The sequence below is a fragment of the Ochotona curzoniae genome, unplaced genomic scaffold (genome assembly GCF_017591425.1).
Source record: "Ochotona curzoniae isolate NIBS_2020 unplaced genomic scaffold, NIBS_Ocur_1.0 contig_908, whole genome shotgun sequence".
Lineage (NCBI taxonomy): Eukaryota > Metazoa > Chordata > Mammalia > Lagomorpha > Ochotonidae > Ochotona > Ochotona curzoniae.
The window spans coordinates 17770084-17796747 of NW_024466607.1; the positions used below are offsets into that span (position 1 = coordinate 17770084).

General features: G+C 49.4%; 1 protein-coding gene across 1 annotated transcript in view; it reads right to left on the reverse strand.

The window, feature by feature from the left end:
- SFMBT1 (Scm like with four mbt domains 1) overlaps positions 1–25401 on the reverse strand; it is an 88516-nt gene extending 63115 nt beyond the window's left edge. The window contains exon 1 of the mRNA XM_040994621.1: positions 25288–25401. The gene's annotated coding sequence lies outside the window, so the exon portion shown is untranslated. The remainder of the gene's footprint in view (positions 1–25287) is intronic.
- Between the last annotated feature and the right edge of the window lie 1263 nt (positions 25402–26664).

The following is a 26664-nucleotide window of genomic DNA, read 5'->3' on the forward strand; positions in this document are numbered from 1 at the left end:
ATCACAAAATTCTGTGCTGAGAAAAGATGAGGTCAAGATTGTAATTTGCTTTTACAGAGTAACAATTCAGGATCCTGGCGCTATACCCTAAATCCTCACTGGTTCTGCTCCTGTTCCGGCTGCTCCACATTTCATCCAGCTCCCTACTTGTGGCCTGGGAAAGCAATCAAAGATGGTCCAAAGCCTTGGGACCCTGCACCCATGTGGGAGACTCACAAGATGCTCCAATCCAGGCCTCGATCAGCTCAGCTCCAGCCTTTGCAGCCACTTAGGGAAGAAACCAGAGGATGTAAGATCTTTGCCTCTCTTCTCTGCAAATCTGCCTTTCCAATTTAAAATAAATAAACCTTCAAAAGAAAAAAAGTAACAATTAAGGACACATATTGTTTATGCCTACAAAACGGGTCTTTAAGAGCCAAAAAAATGTTACATAAATCACCATTGCAGAAGAAAACATTTTAAAAAGTAACAAATTTAACTGGCTACTAATTTGAAATTCTGTTCACCCACTGTTAAACCGGGAAGCAGTCAATTAAGTGGTTGGGAGGAACTACCTGCATTTACAATTAAAGACATCATGTTAAAACTATGCCAATGAACTACAAAATTTTTTTTAGAAAAAACTCTATAGAGGCAGGCATTTGCCACAATTAAAAAGCAACTTGGGTCATGCTGCTTAGGACCTGTATCCCAGAGTGCCAGGGTTTGGATACAGCTCTAAGTCCCATCTCTGTACCCTAGGGGGGCAGTCCCGGATTTGGCTCCCTGTCACCCATGTGAAAGAAGTGGAACTAAAAGTGTTGCTGCACTTCAAAAACAGCTTGCAATATTTTGAAAAGTTAAAAGTAAACTTGCAGTAAAACTATACAGCAATTCTGCCAGTAAGCATCTACCAAGGAGAGATGAAAACATGGCCAGCAGAGACTCTTCCCTAAGCGTTCAATGCTGTGGACCAAAAACAACCTACACACCCATCAGCAAGGGACCAGATCAATGAGACCTGGTGATATGTGTTCACAGTGCAGCACCTCTGGGCAATGAACAGAACTAATCTCAATACAGGCTACACAAAGGAAATGTGCCAAAAGCAAAAGATGACATATGAATGATTCCCTTTGTATGAAATTTCTAGGAAAAGCAAAACCATAAAGAGAAAAGGCAATCAGTGGTTTCCTAGAGCCAGGGTTGAAGCAGGGACAACCGGACACACTTTGAGGAATGAGGGAGACATTCTAAAACTGAACTGTGCTGAGAGCTGCACAACCGTGCGCTCTACTGAAACTTGCCAAGCTGGCACTTTAAATGCAAACTGGTCTTCAATAAAGACCCTTTTTTTTTTTTAAACGACTTAAGAGACTAACAACCCACTTGTCATTCAGACCTTACAAACTGCTTTCTGTATTTTTTTCATTTATTTTTGTCATTTTGGTAAAACATAACTATCACTTTCATCTTTCAAATGCTCACTTTTATAAAGTACATTCACAAAATTGTGCAGCTAATTTTAAAAAACTACAATATGCACAATATAATGGAAACTGAGCTTTTAGCACATTTTAGCATTTTCAAAAAAAATAATGTTGGGCTCCAGCGTCTCACTGTCTGTAGTGCCAGTATTCCACCTGAGTCCTTGTTCAAGTCCCGGCTGCTCCATTTCCCATTCAACTCCTTGCTGAGGTGCCTGGGGAAGCAGCAGAAGATGGCCCAGGCACCAGGACCCTTGCCTCCTTCACAGGAAACATGATGGGGTTCTAGATTCCTGGCTTCAGTCTGACCCAGACCCAACTCTTGCAGCCATAGAAGCTCTCTTCTCTCTCTCCCTGTAGCTCACTCAAATACACACACACACACACACACACACACATATATATATTTTTAATATACATATATTTTAAAAAAACAGAACTTAGGTCAATAATACATTTTGATGCGTTTTAACAATAACAGAATCAACTTCTGGGAGTAAACAGAAAACTCAATGAAACAACCCTATTATCTAAAGTGTGTTTTAGGGGTAGTTTCTTAGCACAGCTGTGAAACTGCCAGCTGGACACCCACTTCCCATACTGGAAAGGCTGTATTCACCGTCTTGCTCCACTCCCAGCCCTACTTTCTGTTAATGCAACCCTGGGAGGCAGCAGGTGACAGCTCAAGCACTTGGGTCCCCACTACTCACACTACTCACACTGACTGGCCTGCCTCAGTCCCAGCTGTTGAAGACATTTTGAAAGTGAATCAGTAAATGGAAAGCTCTCTCTCTTTCAAATAAACACACTGCTAAAGAATTTAAGAAAAAGTATCTAAAATAATACTGAAAGGGAATAACAATAAGAGGTAATGCTTGATTCTTAATGAGATTATGAGTGGAAGGTAGGAAAATCAATGAAGGACATTACTACAACAATCAGAAGAATATACAGGCCACAAGATTCCTTCCTTTAATTTTACTGGATATGCAAATTTACAGAGAGTAAAAGAGCTTCCATCCACTGGTTTACTCCCTAAGTGGTTGCAATGAATGGCCAGAGCTGAGCTGCTTCTGCGTCTCCCACATGGGTGCAGGGTCCCAAGGTTTTGGTCCATCATCTATCACTCTCCCAGGGGACAAACAGGGAGCTGGGTGGGAAATGAAGCAGCCAGGATGCAAACCAGCACCCAGCAGATGCAACAAAAGGATTTAGTCACTGAGCCATCACACTGGGCCCCTTACTCTTTTCTACAGAAAACAAACATTTATTTGAAAGAGTTACAGATACAGAGACAGCTCTTCATCCATTGTTTCACTCCTCAAATGCCCACAATGTCCACAGCTAGGCCAGGCAAAATTCAGATCATTCAGGTCTTCCACAGTGGGGGGGCAGGATCCACACACTTAAACCATCTTCTGTTGACTTCCCCAACCCATTAACATGGAGTTAAATCAGAAGTGGAGCAGTTTGTGGACAAATTGGCCCCCATATGGGATGCTGGGGCCGCAGGTAACAGCTTTACCCACAAGGCCACATCACCAGTCCAGAGCATGTCTTCCTTAGAGTTGCAAGCTAAAATACTGGAAGTGAAATATAAAATCCAAAGTCTCTAACGCTTAAAAAAAATGCCCATATATATTTCATATGTATATATACTCATACATATAAACATAGATATAAAATGAGACCCCCTTAGCAAACATAAATTGTAATGACATCTTAAAGCTGAGGATGTTTATAACAATTGATATATGCTTGCTCTTGACCCAACTCCCTTTTTCATCTTCAAGAAACTCACACAAGGGTGCAAATAAGGAAAGGGTAGAAAGTTCCATAACAATTTTAAGCAACTACTCATATTTACCAACAGATGGCTGGGTAAGAAACATGTATCAGACAATTTTAACTTAAATTGGGAGGGAAAAAACAGATAGTCACAGCCCCAGTGTGACGGCTCGGTGGCTAAATCCTCGTCTTGCATCCACCAGGATCCCATATGGGTGCCAGTTTGTATCCCCACTGCTCCGCTTCCATAGAGCTTCCTGTTTGTGACCTGGGAAAGCAGCAGAGTCTGGGCCAAAGCTTTGGGACCCTACAGCCACATGGGAGACCCAGAAGAAGCTCCTACCATTGCAGCCACATGGAGTGACCAGCGAACAGAAGATCTTTCTCTCTGTATATATGTCTTTTCAATAAAGAAAGAAAGGGAGAAAGGAAGGAAGAAGGGAGGGAGGGAAAAATGAAAGAAGGAAGGAAGGAAAGAAAGAAAGAAAAAAGGAAAAGAAAGAGAGAAAGGGAGAGAGAGATTGGTACTCATCTCCTGCCTTTCCTTCCCAAATGAACAATATCAACAAGGTGGATAGGACGTGTTCTATACGACCTACACGGGCACCTGTGAACACTGAGCTCAGTTCAGCCCAGGGTAGCCCTCTGTACACTCTCAAACGCCCTGAACCCAGCAGGCAGCCAAAGGGGGGTCATCCTCACTGAGGCTGGCTCCCCAGCAGGCAGCCCAGCATACCTAATGCAGGAACAACACAGCTCGAGCTAAAGAAGGAAACCGCCGACTTGAGTGGAAAAGACCACTGCTTGTTTCAAACTGCGTCATCTACAGAGATCTCCAGCTTTTTCTTCCAAAGGTTTAAATGTTATCTGCTACTTGTACTGTGCCATTTCTGAATCATAACCAATGCAATATCTCAAAAACACCAGTGGCATGGGCATTTAGCCTGTGTCTGAGACATCAGCGAGGACGGTCATGTCCCACCTTGAGTGCACGGGTTCAAGCCCTGGCTCCAGCTCTGGGAGGCAGTAGTGAGGGCACAGGGGCTGGGCTCCACTAGCTTACTGGGAGGCCTCATATACTTCCCCACTCCAGGCTTCTGCCAAGCCCCAACTCCAGCTGCTGCCAACATCAGCGGATACAGGTGCACTCTCTCTCCCCCTCTCTACTTCTCACAAATAAAGGAAAATGTAAAACATTTTACCAAAGAGATCTAGGTTCAAATTTATCACATCAACAATCAATAGATAGGAGGTATTTTCCACAAACTACTTGGCATAAAGTCTCCATTAAACACCTGCTGAAGCAAAGTGTACAGAATAACCCAAGCCAAAACTGCAGGTCTGTATTCTTTACATGACTGACTGATTTGTAAGGTACAGCAACAGAGAGAAGACACAAAGACAGAAAGATTGTCCACCACAGGGTTCACTCTCCCAAGGAACACAAAACACAGGACTGAGGGACAAAAACCAGGAGCCAGGAATTCCAGCTATGTCTCCCACATGGGTTTCAGTGGCCCAAATACGTCAGCCATCATCTACTGCTTCTCAGGCTCAGCAGCTGGATGGGAAGTGAACAGTTGGGACTGGAACTGGCAGTCCCAAATGGGGGGCGTGGGGGAGCACTGGTGGTGAACTCACAGTCCCAGGCCACTGACGGCCCCCAGGGCCCACGAACCCTACTTGGCAGTACCTGTCCACTAAAACCTGGAGCACAAATGTTGAAAACAGCCTCTTTTTTAAGTCACATGCCATTCATTAAGTTCCAAAGCAATGAGACTCATGATTCTCAGAAAATCAACCAGGACGCCTACTGTACGTCTCATGGTTGGCCTTTCTGCCCTTTTTGGACCAAACTCTAAATTTTTATCAGACTATGGTATGTCAATTTTCACTCTATAAATATGGCTATTTTTAGAGACCTCAGTTTCAAAAGAAAAGGCACCTACAGTCATTACATGACAACCAGTATCACAACTCAAAATCAAACCCTCTCAAGGAAGAGAATTTAAAGTAAAAATTAAATTCTTACCAGGAATACAGTATTAATAATGCCATATAATACACTGTAAGGGCCCAGCGCAGTGGCCTAGCAGCTAGAGTCCTCACCTTGAACGTGCTGGGATCCCATATGGGTGCCGATTCTAATCCCGGCAGCTCCATTTCCCATCCAGCTCCCTGCTTGTGGTCTAAGAAAGCAATCGAGTAAATCATTGGACAAAGATCTTTGTAATAAATAAATAAATAAATCTTTTAAAAAAAGACTACAAGCTCTGTGAGACAGAGCCCTTGTTCCATAAAAAAATACACTAATAATGCAGTATGAATACCAGTAATATAGCAATAATATTAAGACCTTAAAAGCCATCACTTTAGAGTTCATACTGAATTATTCATTGATATAATACTCAAGATTATTATAAAAAAATACAGATGGCAGCACTGGGTAGGAGCAGCCGGGGGACCACAGGTCAGAAAGTCTTCCCAACAGTTCCAAACACCACCAAGGCATCCCAGTCTCAGAGAGGGACTGTGGCGTGCGCGTGGAGAGCAACAGCCTGGGGGCTGGTTTACGTGCAAGATACCACGTCAGGGGACACATGACAGGATTCAGACACTTTCACATTTTACAAAGGACTTGGGCTTTCATGATCTCATGTGAACCCTCACAACAATCTATCACATTTTACATGTGAGGCATTGCTGGCCACTGCCCACCTGTCTCTTCTCATGACCATTTTTTTTAAAGATTTACTTGAAAATCAGAGTTACAGAGAAAAGAGACAGACAGATGGCCACCAACAGCCAGAACTGAGCCAGATCAGAGCCAGGAGCTTCATCCGGGTCATTCACAAGGGCACTTTCACTTGGGGCATCTTCCACTGCTTTTCCAAGGCCCTTATCATGGACACTTCCCTATATGAGAAGCTGGTATTGCTGGTGGCGGCTTTCATGAGCTGTTTTTAATGCCATGTTTCCTTACATGACTGTCTCCTGGCCATGGACTGCACCATAGGCCTGCTTGCCCCAGTATCACACAGTATCCCAGCTGCCCCTCAAAGGGCCCAGGGGAATGCCTGAGGCCAGCAGATGCTCACTGCATAAGTAGGTGTAGGGACAGCTGAGTGAGCCTCCCTCTCCTGCTGTTAGTGTCCATGGTACTGCCATGCATCAGCAACCAGAAGAGCTCAGAGACAGAGACAGCAATGGGGCCAGAGGAAGAGAGGTTAAAATGATCATCTGACAACAGAGAAGCCTTGTCAGTTTTAATACCTCTTTCTGGTACTAGATGAGACTTCTCTTTCCTCTTAGGAGAGAGGAAAAATATGCAGAAACAAGTTATCACACTGCCTGTCACCTTCACAGCTACTTCAGAAAATGGCTGTCGATGAGATATTAGACTAAGAACATACACACAAAAGGTTAATACTTAGAAATTAGTTTTGCAAAAAAAATCTTACTGCCTTGCAGAATGGAATGCATCAAAATAGTAACAAATAACTAATGCATATGCGTGTAACTAAGGCCAAGCTGAGAAACCCTGGACTAGAATTCGGATCCAAGGACAAAGACACCAGCACCAAGGGGTCCCTGGCTAAACTGGACACAGCACAAGCAGCAACATAAACAAGAGGAACAGATTACAATTCACTGGATTAGAGCTCATGTTGGTAAAAACAGACTTAAACAGAAAGCTTAATGAGGCAGGGGACAATTACACAGATCAAAAGCAAGAGTCCACAAACTCCTGGAAAGTAACAAGCAGGAGAAATTCCTGGTGCAGAGGTCTAGCTGAGCCCACCTTGCACAGCCCCTCGTCAGCAAAGAGCCAGGTGGAAACGCTGTCCCATGGCAGGATGCCCTGGAGACCCTGCCACACGGCTCTAGGGACTGCTGCCAAAGACACACAGTGATAGCCGTTCATGTCAGTATGAGAACACATCAGGCAGACCCACACAGAAGGCTGCCCTGCAAAATAACGGGCCAATTATTTCTGGCAGCTCAAGACCAAACCAAAAGGAGCACAGGGAACACTTGACCACTCAGTACAAAGCAGGTGACCTGAAATAGCTGGCAGTCTTCCCGGGACAGTCAAGGAGCATGGGCTGGTAATGGCAAGGGACATTCCTGTCCAGATTTGTGGTGCTACACTGCAGAGCAGCAGCCCAGCAGCCCCACTGCTGGAAGCACACACAATGGCGTTCCAGGATGAAGGCGTCAGGCAGACATCTCACAGCCAATGGTTCCAGAACAGGGGAAGGGCCGCCTCTTATCGAAATGCTCCTGGTTCTGACTGGTGCAAATTTTTAAACATGTATTCTTAAGATGATGATCACATCTCCAAAACGGAAAGTAAAGAATATAATCGTAACACACACCTGGGGCTTCTTTCTAGGCTCACTCCTTTTGTACCAACAGTGCTAGTTCCCTGAGTAAGACAGTGTTACACAAGAAAACACCAAAAACGGGACCTGGAGTAATTGGCTAGTGGCTGAATCCTCGTCTTGCATGTGCTAGGACTCCATACAGAGGCCAGTTCATATCCCAGCTGCTCCACTTCCCATCCAGCTCCCTGCTTGTGGCCTGGGAAAGCAGTGGAGGACAGCCCAAAGCCTTGGACGCTGCACCGGTGTGGGAGACCTTGAGGAAGTTCCTGGCTCCAGATAAGCGCAGCACTGTCCGTTGCGCTCACTTGGGGAATGAATCATCAGACGGAAGATCTTCTTCTCTGTCTCTCCTTCTCTCTGTATATCTGACCTCTCCACCATCAAAATACTCCAATATGGGAACATGGTCTCAGTTTTATGGTCTCAGTTTAATTTTAAAAATTAGTTTAAAAAAAAAAAGATTGCATGAGAGAAGATTCCTAAGAACACAGATCATAAATTAAAACTAATAGATGGCCCACCTGTAAGTACTCAGCATAACTGTCCCCTTAAAAAAAACAAACAGGGCAGCTCAACAGATTACGGAACATAAAAAGCTGAGGGTCTACTCTAGTCCTTGCTACACTGCACGTTCACAACCAAGAAGTAACAGCACTCACCACCTTGCCTGTGTCCTGACCACTGACCACTCCAGCCCCAGGTGGACTCTCTGCTTTGCTTCTCCTGCCACTTGCAAAGAGGAAGAGGAAGCAGTATCCATGCCAAAGTCATGGCATGGCTTTACAAGGAGCAACACATTAAAGGCTTAGAAAGATGTTTCTTAAAAGTTCCAAGTTACTTCCTTACTTTATAGTAGGCTTTTTTTTTTTTCATTAAAACCTGAAATATTGTACCTTATTAGAAATTCAATGCTAATGATAAGTGACTGAGTTTTCCTAGCTCACTCACTCCTTGGTCCAGGAAAAGCTGTCCCACACCTGTCTGACAGTGCACGGAGCTCTCCAGCGTGGCACCCCTGCTTCTCATCGTAGCTCCTTTGCATCTGCTAAAGGGCTGCGGTCTCAGACCACGCTGTTTCCACCTCCCCCCCCCGCAGCAAAGGCCTGCCTGCCTCCAGGAGCCCTGCCCTTTTCAAAGGGCCAGGAAGCTGACACCTCCCTGCACCCAGAGACGGCCACACGTGTACTGTCAATCAGGCTGAAACCACTGTTTCCAACTGGAACGGCTAGACGCACTGGCACAGTCGCTGCTCTAGTGCAGTGTGTTCTGGGTCAGTGTGTTTGGCAACACGCTTGCTCCTCTCCTGCCCATGTCCTGTGAAGATAAAACATGCCTGCAAGCCGTCCTTCCTCTCACGTGCTCTCTAAGCGGCGACAGCCACCTGGTCAGGCAGACAGCCTGCACTCACAAACTACCCGCTAATCCTGTACTTCTTTTTTTCAGACCGCTTCTCAGAGGCACCTTACTGCTCCCTAAAACCTGCATGTCCACACCCACTATACCACTGTGTCTTTGCCACAGTCACATCCTTTTCTCTACCTTCCTGAGTCAAAACTGTTCACCAGAACACAAAACCAGTGGCAGGCAGGAGGCCACACCACAGCAGACAGCTCAGACAAGCCCAGGGAGGCAGTGCCTGTTCCCCTGCAGCCGGCCCCATGTGCCCCCTGAGCAAGCCACACAGCTGTGAGTTAAAACAAACTGTCATGAGTCGTCACACCTTTTAAAAAAGAAGCATTTTCCATATTGCAAGTTTTTTTAAGTATTTATTTGAGAGACAGACTGACAGAGTTTCTATCTGCTGGTTCATTCCCTAGTAGCCAGGGCTGGCCTGAAACAAAGCCGGAGTCTCACCTGCTGCCAAAACAAAAGCATCATTGTAAAAATTTCTTACCAGGCAATCCAAATAAAAGTCAACTTTTTAAAATTTAACTTTAGCGCCGCCAATGAACAAAACAAAGCCCAAATGCAAACACTGATATTATATGCCAGCCAATTCTGGCTCCTGCAATCTTCTCCAAACCAGAACATAAAAGCAAGCTCTGTGACAGCCTCGCAAGCAACACACACCTGGCCCTGGGCCTCGAGGGTGCGATCAATACCTCGGTGGCCTCCAGACATCTCCCTGGACCGGGGACTCTCCCAGTGCCACTTACTGTACAACACTGTGGGGAGCAGGTTCTGCAAGGCTCCACCTCCTACCCTGCTGTGCTTCACCTGCCGCATCCAGGGATGGGGCATGGCTGGATACAGCCTGCTTCCACAAAGGACAGTCTAGGAAAGCTTTTGTTACTAACTCAAACAAGTCCAACTGCCATTATATAGTTTGCAGCAGTAAAAAATCGGGAAATGACCCCAAATGTACACAAATGTAATCAATGAAATAAATTAAAACAAATGAACAATATATGAAATTAAAGTGCATCCATCTTTACAAACTACCAGGCAACCACTGAAAAACAGTGTGGATCTGTATGTACCTGGATGTATCCAAAAGATTCTAAATGAACGGAACAAAGTGCAAGGTAACGTACACAGTACACTACTTTTCACTTGTGGCTTGTTTAAATGTGGCTGAGAGGCCCGATGCTGTGGCACAGTGGGCAAAACCACCCCCTCAGCTGTTGCACTTATAATCCAGCTCCCTTCTGAGGTGCCTGGCAAAGCAGCAAAAGGTCCAAGTGTCAAGACCCCACCACATGGGACCAGAGGCTTTCACCTGGCTATTGTGGCAACTTGGGGAGTGAAACGGCAGATGGAAGATCAGTCTCTCTTTGTAACTCTCTTTTAAATAAACAAAACCTTAAAAAGGGGCGGGGGGGGGGTTAGTGGGGAGAGGAAGGGATTTCCCTCTTAGGTTTAGTAATTCCTAAACCTCTCTCATTCCCAGGAGAACAGGAGGCGACGGCGCAGGGATGGCTGACACAGCTTATGCTGTACGCCCTTCTCCCACCTCAGTGGACGTCTCCTCCCACGCGGGCACAGATGTCATCAGTGTATGGGGTAGCAGTGTCCACTCAATGAACAAGGGTGGGAGGCGAGGGATCCACCCAATTTCATTCTGAAGCTCACGCTGCAGCTCGTGCACCTGCAACCCACGGGACAGGCTCCCAGCAGCCACACCAGGGCAACGGAAGTGGAGCTGCCACAACCACACCCACACAGAACCAAACTGCCAGGGGCCCCTCTCTAACGACGACCTCAAAGAGCAAAGCAAGGGACAGGGGATACTGTCCTCCAGCTCTGTTTCTCACTAACGCAAATGTACTTGTTGAAGATGTGCAGTCACCTTGGGAAATGTGATGTAATAAAAATGAAGCTGAGGAGCAGAATTTTTGCTAACCTAAAACAGAGGACAAAATACAGACCCCTTAAGTAGCAAATTTCGACAAACAATACTGGCTTCTGGAAAAGAAAAAATACTGGCTTCTCATTTAAAGGAAACTCTGAGCATCTTCAAAGACTAAGCTGTAACACTGCACAGAAGTGCCCACGGCTGGTCACTGCCAGGGCAGCTGTTCTCAGGCACCTTTCACTGACAGGTGACTCTCAGCTCATTATAGACAGACTCAGCTCCAACCTCACAGTGCTCATGACAGCAACAGCAGAGAGTGCTGTCTTTCCCCCAAGGGACAACAAGAACAAACATCCAGGAGCCAGCACGTGGATTTCAGTATTCCCTACACTCTGGCTTTTTTTTTTTAATATTTATTTATTTTTATTGGAAAGTCAGATTTACAGAGAGGAGAGACAGAGAGGAACATCTTCCGTATGATGATTCATTCCCCAAGAAGCTGCAATGACCAGAGCTGAGCTGAGCTGATCCAAAGCCAGGATCTTCTTCCAGGTCTCCCACGCAGGTACAGGGTCCCATGGCTTTGGGCTGTTCTTGATTGCTTTCCCAGGCCACAGGCAGGGAGCTGGATGGGAAGAGGGGTTGCCAGGATTAAATCCAGTGCCCATTTGGGATCCTGGCATGTGCAAGCTGAGGACTTTCACCAGTAGGCTACTGCAATGGGCCCTACACTGTGGCTATAAAGCATTCAATTTTAAAAATCTAAAATTTCCTTGAAGGTTTACTTATTTTCGAAGTCAGTGTTACAGAAGAGAGGGAGAGAAAGAGAAACTGATCTTTCCATCTATTGGTTCACTTCTCAAATGGCTGCAATGGCCAGCACTGGACCAAGTTGAAACCAGGAGCCAGGATTTCATCTGGGTCTCCTACGTGGCTACAGGGGCCCAGACACTTGGCCCATTCTCTGCTGCTTTCCTGGGCACAGCAGGAGGCTGGATAAGAAGCAAAGCAATAGGGACCTGAATCAGCACACATGTGGAATGCCTGCAGCACAAGCAGCAGCTTTACCAGCCATATCACAGTGTCAGCCCCAAATTAAAATACTGAAATAAGCTGAACATGGCAACACTTCCCACAGAACTAATGAGCACAAAGAAAGCCAGAGACAGGGAAAGAACTCCCAGGGAGTGGAGGGAAGGCTGGTTAGGGCCTGGCTCATCGCTGCCTGGAAACCTCCAAGATGTAAGCAAGGGGGAAGGACATGGGAGAGCAGGTGAAACGGGATTGGTGGAAAGTGGGGAAGCGACCAAGCGCACCACAGGCCACACAAGGGTCTTGGATTGTATTCTAATCACCAGGCAAATTCATGGGAATTACTTCAGCAGGCTCTACTTCCAGGACAAGACCAGGTATGATCCACCACCATTACTGCGTGTTTAGAATATATCCTCAGGAAAAATAACACCATAAACGGCAGGGCTGCCAGACTGTGCCTGTGGCCTGGCTTAGCCAGGAGGTGTCCTAAGTCTATTCTGTGCAAGATGAGAAGCAAACCTCTCCCAGGGAGACATGTGTAAGAGCAGGAATGCTGAGAGCGCCCAGCACACAGAGGGCTCACTCGGCCTGGGAGAGCCCAGAGGCCATGACTTTACAGAATCCCTGGGTCTTTTCAAAATTATTTAAGATTTATTCATTCAAAAGGCAAGGCTGCAGAGGCAGAGAGGAAGGCCTATTCTCTCAAATGGGTGGCAGGGACCCCAAGCACCTGGGCCATCTTCTGCTGCCTTCACAGTTACAGCACCAGGAATGCTGGTTCTAAAGTGGAGCAGCTGGAATCAAACCAGTGATCATATGGGAACAAGCTACGCCATAACCCCAGCCCCAAAGCTTTCAGTCTTACTGACAACTACGATTTTCCAGCCACTGGTGAGACGTGAGGACAATTTATAAGCTACCAAAGATCCTTCCCTTTAAAGTATTTATAAAGGATGCTAAGGGGACTGTGCTGTGGGGAAGGGGGACACTAAATAAAGCCACAACTACAACCGCCCAAGCATTATGGTCACAACAAGACTTTATTAAGAACCTTTATTAACATAACCTGGTTTTTGCTCCACACTGAAAACTCGGTGTTCTAATGCCATTCTAACCAGGGAGTCTGCATTCTATCAGGGGGAGGAATTTGTGTGTGTGTTGAAAGCGTGATCCACTATGAACTGGGCTATAATTTTTACATGCTTACTTTTATTCATTTTCATCTACTTGAAAGGCAGAATGAGAGAAAGAAAGAGAGACAAAGGGAGAGAAAGATATCTTTTATCTACTGGTTCATCCTCCAAATGACTACGAACAGCCAGTGTGAAGCCAGAGGGCTGGTGCTTCACCCAGGCCTCCCAGGTGGGCAGGGACCAAAGCACTTGAGCCATCAGCTACAGTCTTCCCAGATGCATTAGCAGAAAGCTAGACCAGAAGCAGAGGCAAAACTTGAACCCAGAAGCACAAGCATGGGACGAGGGCATCCCAGGCACTGCATATACCTCAGTGCCACAAACTGCTCTATAGCTTTCAAATGTCATACTTACACAAATTACATTAAAGGGTCAGTTTTAAGAAGATAATTTAAGAAATATCAGAAGAGGGCTCAATGTAATGGCTCAGTGGCTAAATCCTAGCCTTGCATGCACTGACTGGGATTCCTTATGGGTTTGTGTCCGGGCTGCTCCGCTTCACATCCAGCTCCCTGCTTGTAAACTGGGAAAGTAGTAGAAGATGGCCCAAACCCTTGCAATCCTGCACCCACATGGAAAACCTAGAAGAAGTTTTTGGCTTCAGAACTGCTCAGTCCTGGACATTGTGACCACCTGGGGAGTGAACCAGCAAACAGAAGATCTTTCTGTCTCCTCTCTATAAATCTGACTTTCCAATAAAAAACAAATAAATCTTAAAAAAAAAAGTATCAGAACAGTGACAATCAAACACATCAAAAAGCATGAGTGAGCCTGGCACAGTGGCCTAGTGGCTGAACTCCTCCCCTTGCACACGTCAGGATCCCAGATGGGCACTGGATCATGTCCCAGCTACTCCACTTCCCTTCCAGCTCTCTGCTTGTGGCCTGGGAAAGCAGTCAAAGCCAGCCCAAAGCCTTGGGACCCTGCACTCGCATGGGAGACCTGGGGAAGGATCCTGGCTCCTGGCTTTGGATCAGCTCAGCTTTGGCCACTATAGCCACTTGGGGAGTGAATCAGCGGAAGGAGGATCTTTCTCTGTCTCTCCTATCTGTAAATCTCCTGAAAAAACAAACAAACAAACAAACAAAAAAACAAGAAGATGATTATCTTTTAAAAAAAAGCATGAGTGCGGCACAGTTGCCACAGCCTTTGGGAACACTACTTTGGTAGGAAAAAATGGCACTACAGGCAGAGTCACGCCTCACAGGAAAGAGGTGTGGTGAGGCTGAGCAAGGCCCCCAGGGAGACAGACTAGCAGGGACCCGTACTCCTGCCAGAGGAGTCTGGACCCTCCCTGCCAGAAGTGGGATTTTACATGATAAAACCAAGTTTCTTTATAAAAGCTAAACCGAACAAGAGGGCAAATGGGGCCATATGGGGCAAGAGCACAAGGTGCTGGCTTTTCACAGTAAATATGTAACATTTCAGTTGTATCCCAGGTTGACCAGATCCACTGCACTGGTAAAAGAACAAAATTAAGCCAGCTCTACCTGAATGCGCACACTGGCAGAAAGTCAGCTGTGAAGGGACAAGACAGGGTCCCGCAGGCTTGCTAAGCCACGCTGTGATGCCGGCCCCAACTCCCCTGCTCCCCATCCAGCCCCCTGCCAAGGACAGCCCAAGTGCTGGGGCCAAGTATCCACGTGGGAGACTTGGAGTTCCAGGCTCCTGACTTCAGCCTGTCAAATCAATACATCTTTAAGAATGTGTGAGCGACATCAGTTTGCACCTTTTGAAAGTTGCCTGCTTCAAACCTACCAATAGAAGCCTGCCAATTTGCTCTTTTTGAAAGTTAACAAACTGACCAATCATGACTGTATAATTACTGGCCTGAAGTGTATAAGAACCCTGTGCTGTTCAACCTCACTCTCTTTTTTCTGCCCGGGTGTTCCTGCTGCAGCCTTGGCTGCAACTGCCCACCACCCCCCTGCCCCTGCTGGGCTGGGGGGGATGGCTGGGAGACCTGGGTTAACCTGAATAAACTGCCCTTTGTACGTTAAAAAAAAAATGTGTGAGCGAGACAGACAGACTAGCATGAACTCTGAAAGGAACCTGGACACTTCTGGAAGTCTCAGGACTTAGAGGAGCTGTCCTCTAACTCCTAGTCTCACTTTCGCCTTGCTTAACCAGGACTCATCCCTGGCACTAATCTCGTCTTCATCAGTCACAATCAACATGTAAAGGTCTCAGGAGAAGCCACAGAGCGGACGCAGTGGTTCTCTCACACACCCAGGAGCCCAGGCAGGATGGAGCTCTGGCTCCTGGCTTTGGCCAGCCCCAGCTGCCGTGAGCATGTGGGGAGTGAACCAATGGATGGAAGATCTATTTCTATCTCTCCTTCTTTCTGCCATTTCGCCTTTCAAATAAATTCTTTTAACAAGCAATTCAGAAGTTTGAACACATCAAACAACAATAACCCAAGGCTTATCCGATTCCTAATTTTAGTTCCGCCTGCCTCTATCACTCCATGCAAACCAATCAGAAACACACCACACTCTTGGAAAGAACATCCACCTACTAAATTCTCTAAAGAACAGCATCTCCTAATGATTTACTCAGCAACACTCATTAGTGCTTTAAAAATGAATACACTGACTGTGCCATACAGACTGTCCTTTTCAAAACATCTAACTGCAACTTGGAAGCACCAGCGACACAGCTGAGATTCAAAGAAAAGTCTCCCCAGCTTTAGCAGGCTGCCAGCCATGGCCATGTTCTAAAGATATGAGCAATTATTCAGGGCACAATAAATATCAGTGTCTCAACATTCACTGACCAGTCCTCAAAGTGTCTGGAAGGTGGGCCCACCTCCCTGGTGCACACTGACCACTCCCACAGGGCAACCACAGACAATAGAGGGCAGGTCCCTGGTGAAAGCTCAAGACACAGCAATGGACACCGGCATCCCACATCATTGCCCAGCTCAAACTGCAGCTCCATTTCCAAACCAGTTTCCCTCTGATGCACCTGGGCAAGCTCACCCCCCCCCCCCGCCCCAGGTGCCCGCCAGCTACATGGGAGACGTGGATGGAGTTCCCCAGTTGCTGGTTTTGGCCTGACCCAGCCCTGGCTATTGTATTTGGGGAGTGAACCAGTAGATTTAAAACAAACAACAACAACAACAAAACTGTCTCTCTTCCTTTCAAGCAAAATGAAAATAAATACTTTAAAATATGTGAAATGAATATATTTGAAAGGCAGGGTTATAGAGAGAGATATCTTCTATCCACTGATTCAGTACCCAAATGGCTGCAACAGCCAGGCCAAAACCAGGAGCCTGGCACATCCTCCAGATTTCCCACAGGGGCAGAGGAGCCTAAGGACGTGGGTCATCTTCTGCCACTTTCCCAGGCCATAAACTGGGAGCTGGATCAGAAGTGGAGCACCCAGGACTTGAACTGGTGCCCACTGATGTATACTTTGGGTTTATTGGCTTATGGAATGCTACTTTATCACCTAATACTACCATATGGATGCCAGCAACACAGCCAGTGGTGGCTTATTTTGCTATGCTATGTCACAATGCCACCATCCCTCAAAATACACACAAAAAGAACACAGACATTCAGTGTAGCAGTTAAGATAACCACACTCCATACACTGAGCTGTATTCAGATCCAAGCTCCCCTATCAGACCCCAGCTTCTTGCTAATGCAAACCCTAGCAGGCAGTGCTGATGGCTCAGCCAGCTGCCTCTACAGCGGGGGGGGGGGGGGGGGGGGAGGCTTCAACCCAAGGATCTGGGTTCTGCGGGAGTAAGCCAGCAGACACTTGTTCTTGCTCACACTTGTTCTTGCTCTGTTTGTGTGTGTGTGTCCACCTCTCACGTACTATTCTTAAGCAAGAATAAAAGAAACAATGAGAAGAATAAGAAACTTGTCTTTTTAGCCATTTGAACATGAGAAATCACTCAGCTCTCTATAATCCTTCATTCTGTCAAGCCTACTCTCTCCATTTGTGACTGGACATTCGTATTTCACAACACAGCATTACGGCAATATAGTAAATGCAAAACACATTGTATTCAATATGTGGTATCTCCGTGACAGAAGCCACCGGGCCTCTGAATGCTCACCAGTTTTAATAAAACTATGTTATAAAGTACAGAAATGAGTGAAATGCACAAAAGAACAACTCACTGAAACAGCGGGGAAGGTCATTAAATAATCATGCCTTTCAGAAGCTGAAGTTTATTTACAACTGTAGACACAAACTTCCTGGTTACCTGTCCAGGATGACATGCTTCAGGTCACGCTGTGGACCGTGCACGGGGCAAATCATACAGTGAGGCGGCATCCCAAGAACCCAGCGATCATGCCCACGCCTTGGGGGACCCTAGATCCTCCGCACCCTATTTTCCACCTTGTCATATGTTGCATCTGTTTCCCTTTCTAGTGTTAACAGCTACATGCGACTGACCCGTGTGTCAGGAGAGATAACTGATCCTCCCGGCTCTCCCCTCCCAAGGGAGGAAACAAGTCCTGGCACGCAGGACACTGTGGCCTCTGCTTTAACCAAAGAGATTCAGCAAAGAAGTTATTTCCACAAAAGGAAATTCTGACATTCACTGCAGCACGGATGAACCGCCCCCAGACTCAGAGCTAGCCAGCTCTGCAAGACTGCACCTGTGGAGATACTGGGGGGTAGCTGGTCTCCCAGAGTTGCAACACAGTTGCATTGCAGCGCTGAGCTGTAGATGGGAACTTACTGCTTGATGGCTACAGTGTTTCAGTTTGGGAGGAGGAAGACAGTTCTAAACGTGTTGAGATTTGTCCCTAAATCCACTACAATGAAGGTAAATGTTCAGCTTGGTGTCCCAGATCAAGCTGCCTGGTTCCATGCCCTGTAGCTCCTAATGCCAGCTCCTGCACCAGCTCCTGAAGGTCGATGCAGACCCTAGGAGGCAACAAAGATGGCCCCAATGGCTGCGTTCCGGTCCCCCATTGCTGAGATCTGGACGGAAGCCCTGCTTCCAGGCCAGTCCCCAGCCCAGTGCCCAACCCAGCCCAGGCCACTACTGGCATTTAAAGAACAAAACAGCTGACAGGAGCGCTTTCTTTATCTCTACCTCTCATATAAGTAAAAAATTTTAAATCTTTGTTTTTGAACAACATGCACATGGAAGACAGGGCTGGAAACAGAGCCAACCCAGCAATTGCAACCACCAGCTGACTGGGGCAATGGACTGTACCGGGTCCGGTACTTGCCAAGTACACACAAGAATCTGGTCTGGGATCACCCCAAAATTTCTTTGGGGATCTCCCCAATGGAACTGCCAGACTCAGATCCCTAACCATGAAAAGACAGAGGACAGAACAAATCAAGCAACTACCCCAGCCATATGTTGGCAGTGAAAAACTGGGCAAATGGAGACTCTAAGATGGACTATGTCAATCAGTGGATTCTTCAGCGACCTCATCATGCTTGGAATGGTGAGACTGGCAGCAATTCATAACTGTTGCACTACCAAAACCACTTGAGCAAGACCCTCAGAGCATGCCCCACGTCGGGGCCTGGGATGGGTGGGAGACTGGGTGGGGTTTCTCCCTCTACCTCTCCCTTTACCCCAGATACAGGGGGAAAAAAAGGTAGAAATAATAGTCTTACCCACTTTCCTGTAGCCCTTGAACCTTTGTGCCCTAATTAACTGTGTAAAGATTGTCAAAAATAAAGAAAAAAAGACAACATGCACACACGCGCACACCCCCCAGATTGCCCACTAACACCGGAGGCTGGGCCAGAGCAAAGCCAGGAGCTGGGAATTCAATCTAGGTCTCTCACCCGGGTAGAGGGACGCATGCCCCTATGCCATCACCTGCTGCCTCCTGGGGTGTACACCAGCAGGAGACCAGAACAGCAAGCAGAGCCAGGACTAGAACTCACGCTGATACAGGACACAGTCAGCCCAAGTGGCACCATTTGTCCAAACACTTGCCACAAATCAACAAATTTTTTAAAACACTAACAGCTACATTGGAAAGTTCAATTCATATTATGTATTTTTTACAGATTTATTTTTATTGCAAAGTCAGATATACAGAGAGGAGAGACAGGAAGATCTTCCACCCACTGGTTCACTCTCCAAGTGGTCTCAACAGCCAGAACTGAACTGATCTGAAGCCAGGAACTTCTTCCAGGTTTCCCATGTGGGTGCAGAGTCACAAGGCTTTGGGCCATTCTAGACTGCTTTCCCAGGACACAAGCAGGGAACTGGATGGGTTGTATGGTCGTTGGAATTAGAACTGGCAGCCATATGGGATTCCAGCATGGTCTTTAGCTTTTAGGCTACTGTGTGAGGCTCCATATTAAGTATTTTACCACAGCTAAAATACTTACTCTTTTAGGGTCCAGCACCATGCATAGTAACATAAGCCTTCATCTATAGTGCCAGCATCCCATATGGGCACTGATTCTCAAGTCCCAGCTGTCCCACTTCTGATCCAGCTTCCTGGTTATAGCCTCTGAGAAAGCAGCAGAGGATGAACCAAGTCCTTGGGCCCCTGCACCCATGTGAGAGACCCACAAGAAACTTCTGGCTCCTGGCTTCAAATCAACCCAGCTCCAGCCATTGCAGCCATTTGGGCAGTGATGGTAGAGATAGCTATCTATTTCTGTCATAATTTTGTCTTCAAATTAAAAATACACTTTCTATTTACACTATCCTAGAAGAGCAATATGTTATATACCTCTTTGTGATCTTCATCTAATCACTCTAGTTATTTCATAAGACATTATAAAATGAACTAAACTAGTATCTTTATTCAAAATCACCACAGACTATTTTCAACATTGCAGTAAGTATGTATTATATGACTAGACCTATTAAAAAAAATGGGCCCGGCAGGATAGCATAGCAATTAAAGTCCTCGCCTTGAATGCGTCAAGATCCCATATGGGTGACAGTTCTAACCTTGGCAGCCCCGCTTCCCATTCAACTCCCTGCTTGTGGCCTGGGAAAGCAGTCGAGGAAAGCTCAAAGCTTTGGGACCCTGCACCCACATGGGAGACCTGGAAGAGGTTCCTGGCTCCTGGCTTCAGATTGGCTCAGCTCTGGCCATTGTGGTTGCTTGGGGAGTGAACCATCAGAGAGAAGATCTTCCTCTCTGCATATCTGACTTTCCAAGAAAAATAAACAAAATCTTTAAAAAAAAAAAAAATGAAGTTGGCACAGTGGCAGAGGGTGAGCTTGCTATACCACTGTGCCAACTCTATGGCATTCCATATAGGCACCAGTTCATGTCCTGACTATTCCACTTCCACTCCAGCTCCTTACCAATGTGCCGGAGAAGAATAGCAACAGAGGAGCAAGTGTCTGCATGCCTGCCACTCAGGTGGGAGACCCGAGGAAGCAGCTCCTGGCTGCAGCCCGGCTCAGTCACCTGGAGAGTGAGCCAATGAAGTGCGCTCATATTCTCTCTCTCCGTAACTCTTTCAAATACTTAAGTCTTAAAAAAACAAAAGTCCTCTCAAATAAACAAATAAATGTAAACACACACTTCTGCAGTAAAGTCATACAATGTTTCTATTAATAACCCTCCTCGGTTCCTACCCCTCCTCCCACTTACGAAAAGTTTCAGCATAAGTTTCCAACAACCTGACCCCATCCTTTCTGTTATTCTTTGATCACTTTCCAGTGGGGCTGTTATCCCGGAAAGAATGGCAGAATCCCACCAAACTCCCACTCCCTGCCAGCTAAAGGTTCAGAATCTCCCAGGTAACACATAATCCCTGGAGACTTTGATCCAATTTACCAACTATGTATACAGAGAAATATTGTTTTCAAATAAGAGCACCCTTGTTAGAAAACAAATGCTACTGACTAAAAGGAAAATAAATAAATAAACAAACAAACCCCACAGCCAGGCAGGAGGCTGTGTATGGTGTTTTCTTTTATTCTCACTTAAGCCAATCTCAAATACTGGTTATCAGCCAGATAATTCCGGAAAGGAACATGCTTGGGAAATCATGAAAACATTCTCAACATTCAAAATGCCTATCTACACACCAATTCAGGGAGGTCCTACCATATACTCTTAAAAAAAAAAAAAGATTTATTTATTTATCGGAAAGTCAGATATGCAGAGAGGAGGAGAGACAGAGAGGAAGATCTTCCATCTGATGATTCACTCCCCAAGTGAGCGCAACAGCCGATGCTATGCCGATCCAAAGCCAGGATCCAGGAACTTCTTCCGGGTATCCCACACGGGTACAGGGTCCCAAAGCTTTGGGCCGTCCTCAACTGCTTTCCCAGGCCTCAAGCAGGGAGCTGGATGGGAAGTGGAGTTGCCGGGATTAGAACTGGCACCCATACGGGATGTCGGCGCGTTCAAGGCGAGGACTTTAGCCACTAGGCCACGGTGCCGGGCCCCCTACCATATACTCTTACTGTGAACAGGCCACATAGTCCTACAGAGCCAGAGGCAGCTTATCGGTTTCAGGATCCAGTGGTGCCCATGCCACATGAAGCCACACTACTTCCCAGCTCAGCCTAACCAGCCCAGCCAAAGCCTCTTGCAGTCAGGACACTGTTGGGAAGAAATCAAGAATCCACAAGGAAATGCCCTCCCCTACATATTCTATTAGATTTACTGGTCTTCAGTTGCATTCGTTAAAGATTTAACACATTTTCAGCTCATTGAGGACATCCAGTACCATGGCAGAGGATGGAGGGCAGAACAAATGGGACAGCTCACGCTGCCAAGCACTGACAAGTGTCTGGACGAATGGAGACTCTAGGGTGGACTCTGTCAGCCAATGGACCTTGGAAGGATTTCCCCAACCTTGGAGCCACAAAATCAACAACATCTCAGAACTACTGAAACCACTTAAGCAGTGTCCCTGGAATCTACTTCACATTGGGGACCCTAGGATGACATCAAGTGACTCCCCCCTTCCCAGGTACCAATGCGATTAGGATGCTAGCAGTAGCCCTCTCCCCTTCTCTTCCCCTTCACCCAAATACAGAAAGAAAAAAAATGGGAACAATTGTCTCATCCACTCCCCCCTTCCGACCCTAATCAGTGGTCCACATGGGCATGCATCCTTCTCGACTATGTAAACATAATCAGAAATAAGATGAATTTATTATAAAAAAAGATTCAGCACATTTCATGTCAAATATTTAGACAATGCAGAAGCCAAGAAATGAAAAACAATACTGAGAGAAGAGACAACAACAAGAGCGAAGCACCCGTTCTCTGCTGGTGAAAGCGGCCGCGGGTCTCAGGCACAGGAACCACGCTCGGCTGAGGTGCTGGCCCCAAAGATGGAGAGAGCTGCAGTGGAATTTCCACAAAAGAAAACCTTTGCGGGGCCCGGCATGGTGGCGCAAGTGGTTAAAGGTCCTCGCCTTGCACGCCCGGGATCCCATATGGGCGCTGGTTCTAATCCCGGCAGCCCCGCTTCCCTTCCAGCTCCCTGCCTGTGGCCTGGGAAAGCAGTCGAGGACGGCCCAAAGCCTTGGGACCCTGCACCCATGTGGGAGACCTGGAAGAGGCTCCTGGCTTCGGATCGGCATAGTATCGGCCCGTTGCGCTCACTTGGGGAGTGAATCATCAGACGGAAGATCTTCCTCTCTGTCTCTCCTCTCTGTATATCCGCCTTTCCAATGAAAAAATAATAAAAATAAATCTTAAAAAAAAAAAGAAAACCTTTGTGTTTTGCAGAGGAGCCCCCTAGATCCTCACCTCCACGCTAAGGCTGTCCCCAACTTCCCAGCACACAGTGACCCGCACAGGCCTGGGTCAGGGGCTAACAGGGATGTCCCCTGCAGTGACTAACTCCTCCACTCCAGCAGAAGCAGGACGGACACGGACACACATTCAGGAGGGATCAGCAAACGGCGGCAGCTCTCGGCTGGATGGAAATGCGAAGAGTCCACCTTCTCAAAGGTCCAGCACGAACAAGTGTCTCAGCCACACTTTAACTTATTAATATAAGTCACACTTTTCATTACCATTATTACTACACCTGACCCAAGTTTTAACCACCTTGTTTTTGCTTTCAGTGGTGGAGTGCCAATGATTTGATCAACCAGGTGAATAACCACATAAATAAATCAAGGTAATTGCTGCCATTTAAAAGGTCATTACAGCTTTAAAACCACACTCTTAATTCACTGAGCTTTAAAAAAGAGTCAATCTTCATTCATCTACTGACACCTTAAACTCGAACTTGAAGTTCATGATTCACCCTTCAAGCCTGGAGCCCACAGACACAGCTGTACTCCAACAGGCGGACACAGATAAACACGAGCCTATCCACGGCCACCCACGGCCTCCCAAGAGCCGGGAACCCAAGTGACCTTAGGACAAGTGCCTTGAGTCAGAGGGAAAACCCTGCCGCTGGCACCCCTGCACAGAGCAGCAGGGGCTCAGCTCCGATGTCTGGAACCCCCAGGTTTACACACAGGCAGGCCTTCGGCTTAATCATTAATACTGCTCCCCTTTCACTCTCCAAAGGCAGAAGTCAGAGGGCAGCTGCCCGCCAGACGGGACGGGTTCAAGGGGAGCGAGTAGGACCGGGTGGGCTCCACGGCTGGTTCTGAGCACGCGGGGGCAGGGGGGAGGTAAAGAAAACCTGACGGCACATAACACATCAATAAAACACAATTCTTTAAACAGTGAAGTACACTTCAAAATGTCTTTGTTCAGATAAATCATATAAAACTATCCTCTACCAAGATGTCCTTCCAAATGTATTTTCACAAAGATGCAAATCGTGAGCGCTTTTTAAAGTGCAACTTTTCAAAAATAAAGAACCAGGTTTGTCTGTTTTTTTTTTTTTTTTAATTTCTCACTTTACAAAAGTCTCCGCGTCTCAGAACTGAAGACGAGCTCTCCAGACCCTAATCGTGCAAATGAAGGGGGGCGGGGGGATCACAGGCAGGAAGGGTAAGGGGTACAGGGGAACCGGGGCCAGGGCCCAAGTCCGGCCGCATTGACCTGCGGCCCGGAGGACTCAACAGATGCCCGCCCGCACACGCGGGGAGCGTGGCGCACCTCGGCCCGGCTTCGGGCGGCCGGGCACACTCGGCAACCAACGGAGCGTCGGGCGTTCGCCTTGACTGCCCAGCAGTTGGGGCGGACATCTGGAGAGGGCGCGGGCCACGACGGGCTCCTGACCCCACGCGGGGCAGCGAGGGAACATCCCTGGCGCGACCTGCGCAGGGTGCAGCACCCCCCAGGCCCGGCCCGATCCAGCCCGAGGCCGTTTTCCACCCGGCCCCCCCTGCGTCTGCTAGGGGTCCGGGCCCCAAGTTAAGGGCTGACATCTTGAGTGGGGGGGAAAAAAAAAAAACTTAACCTCTCCCCATCTTCCGCGGGATTTCCTTCCTGGGCTCCCGCGGGCGTTGCTGCTCCCGCACCCAGCAAGAGGAGCAAGGCCTCGCTCCACGGGAGCGCCCGGCTCGCCACCCCGCAGCCGCCCCTTCTCCGCGTCCGAAACGGACTTCCACACGGGAACCGAAAACGGCCGCGAAAGCCAAGGCCGGCCCGATCCGGTGCGCCGCGGGCCCAGCCGGCGCTGCCCGGCGAGGGAAGGCCCCGCTCACTTCTGCCCGGCGGCATCCAGCCACCGGTTGCGGTTGCCGCGGCGAGGACGAAGGCAGCAGCCGGGATGCCCCGGCCCCCCGAAGTTTCCACCGCCTCGGCTGCGGGTTCGCGCCCCGCCCGGAGCGAGCCCGGGGGGCGGGTCCGCGGGGCTCGGCGGGCGGGGAACTTGGCGCCCGCCACCGTCGCCGCCGCCCGGGCACTTTCCTTCCACGCCTCCCGGGGGCTTGACGGCCGCCGCTGTCGCCGCCTTGGCCACCACAGCCGCCGCCACGGTCAGCGAGGTGCCCGGGCGCGCCTGAGGAGCCGGGCCGGCCGGCGCGCGGGGGCCGCGGGGGCGCGCGAGGCCGCGAGCGCGCGCGCGGGCGCCTCTCCCCCCCGCCGCCCTCGCCCCCCACGCGCCGCCACCCGTTGGCGCCGTCGCCGCCCCGCGCCCCCCGCGGGCTTTCCGTGGGCAAAGTTGCGCGGCCGCTTCCAAGGGGCCGCCGCGCCGTGCCCCGGCCCCGCCGGCGCCGCCGCCGCCCTCCAGGCCGGCCGCGCGGGAAGGCCCAGCCGGCGGCCCCGCTTTTTTACCTGCCGGGAGTTTTCGCGCGCGCGCTCGCCTTCTCCTCCTCGCCTCGCGCTCGTCCTCTTTCTTTTCTTTCCTCTTGTCGCTGCCCCGCGCGGGCGCGTCTTTCCGCTCGCGCCGCCCGCGCTCGCCCGCTCGCGCCCTCCTTCCTGCTGGGCTCGGCGGAGCGGGGCGGCCGGCAGCTCTCCCCGCCCCCCTCCACCCGCGCTCCGGCGGAGGCGGCGGCGGCGGCGGCGCTCCGCGCTCCGACTCATTCCAATATGGCACGGGCGCAGGGCGCATGCGCCCGCGCCGCGGTGCTCCCGGCAGCCCGCGCCCCTCGCGCCGCGCGCGTGCCGAAGCCCGGCCGGGCCTCCCCGCTGCCCCCGCCAGGCCGCGGTTGCGGGCGAGGGGCCGCTCCGGACCAGCGCGGTCGCCTCCCCCCGATCCCCGGCTCGCCCCAGTCCGCCACCCGCCGAGGGCGTGGCGAGGGGCACGCGGTGGCAACCTAGGGCTCCGACGGCGCGGTGGCCCCCGGCGCGCCATCGGCGGGGCTGGCCGGCCCGACGCGGCCCCGCGACTCCCCAGCGCTGGCTCGGACCCCCCAGCCCCGCGCCAAGGCCCAGTCACGGTGGACGGAGCGGCCGGCAGCCCACCCGAGCCTCCGGGCCGTGCGCAGCGGGCGGCCGCACGGAACCGCCTAGGGGCGAGCGGCGGACCGAGGTGCGCCCACCCCTAAGGGCTGCGTCTGTCGCCCCGGCCCCGACCCTACAGAGTGTGCGGATCGCGCTGTCCCCGCAAACTCAGGTGGACGCCCGGAGGTGTGGGGTGGGAGTCCCCTCAGTCCACCGAGTCCCGCACGAGCCCCGCGACGCGCCAAAGTCCCCGGGATTCAGCGGAAGGTGCCGGGCGCATCCGAGTTTGGCTAAGCGTCTCTGAGCCCCGGAAAACGACCTGAAGCTCAGAAGGGGCCGCGGATCGGCCTCGCAGCCCACCGTGCCCACGGGCAGTTACACACACACACACACACACACACAGCCCTTGCGCGCGGCCCTTGCCCAGCAGGTGCAGGTGCCCGACCCCCGCCTGCTCGACAGAGCTCCGTCGGGAACGGAGTCCCGCTGTCGGATTGGGAGGAGGGCACCCACCGACCCAGCGACCGGGCTCCGATGGAGCGGCCCCCGCCGCGAGGGGCAGGTCCGGGTCGTGCTCCCGCCGACCTCTTTTGCCGACCAAACGCTCGCAGTCAGACTGCTGGCTGGGTTTGAATCCAGAGTGACTGAATCGTTTAACACAGGGCCACCAGAGAGAGAAGTCAACAAAATCATAGTACCCCTCGTGCTATTAGGGGATGCTGTGTGTCTCTCAGAAGACCCTCCCCGACACAGCCACGACACGCTGTC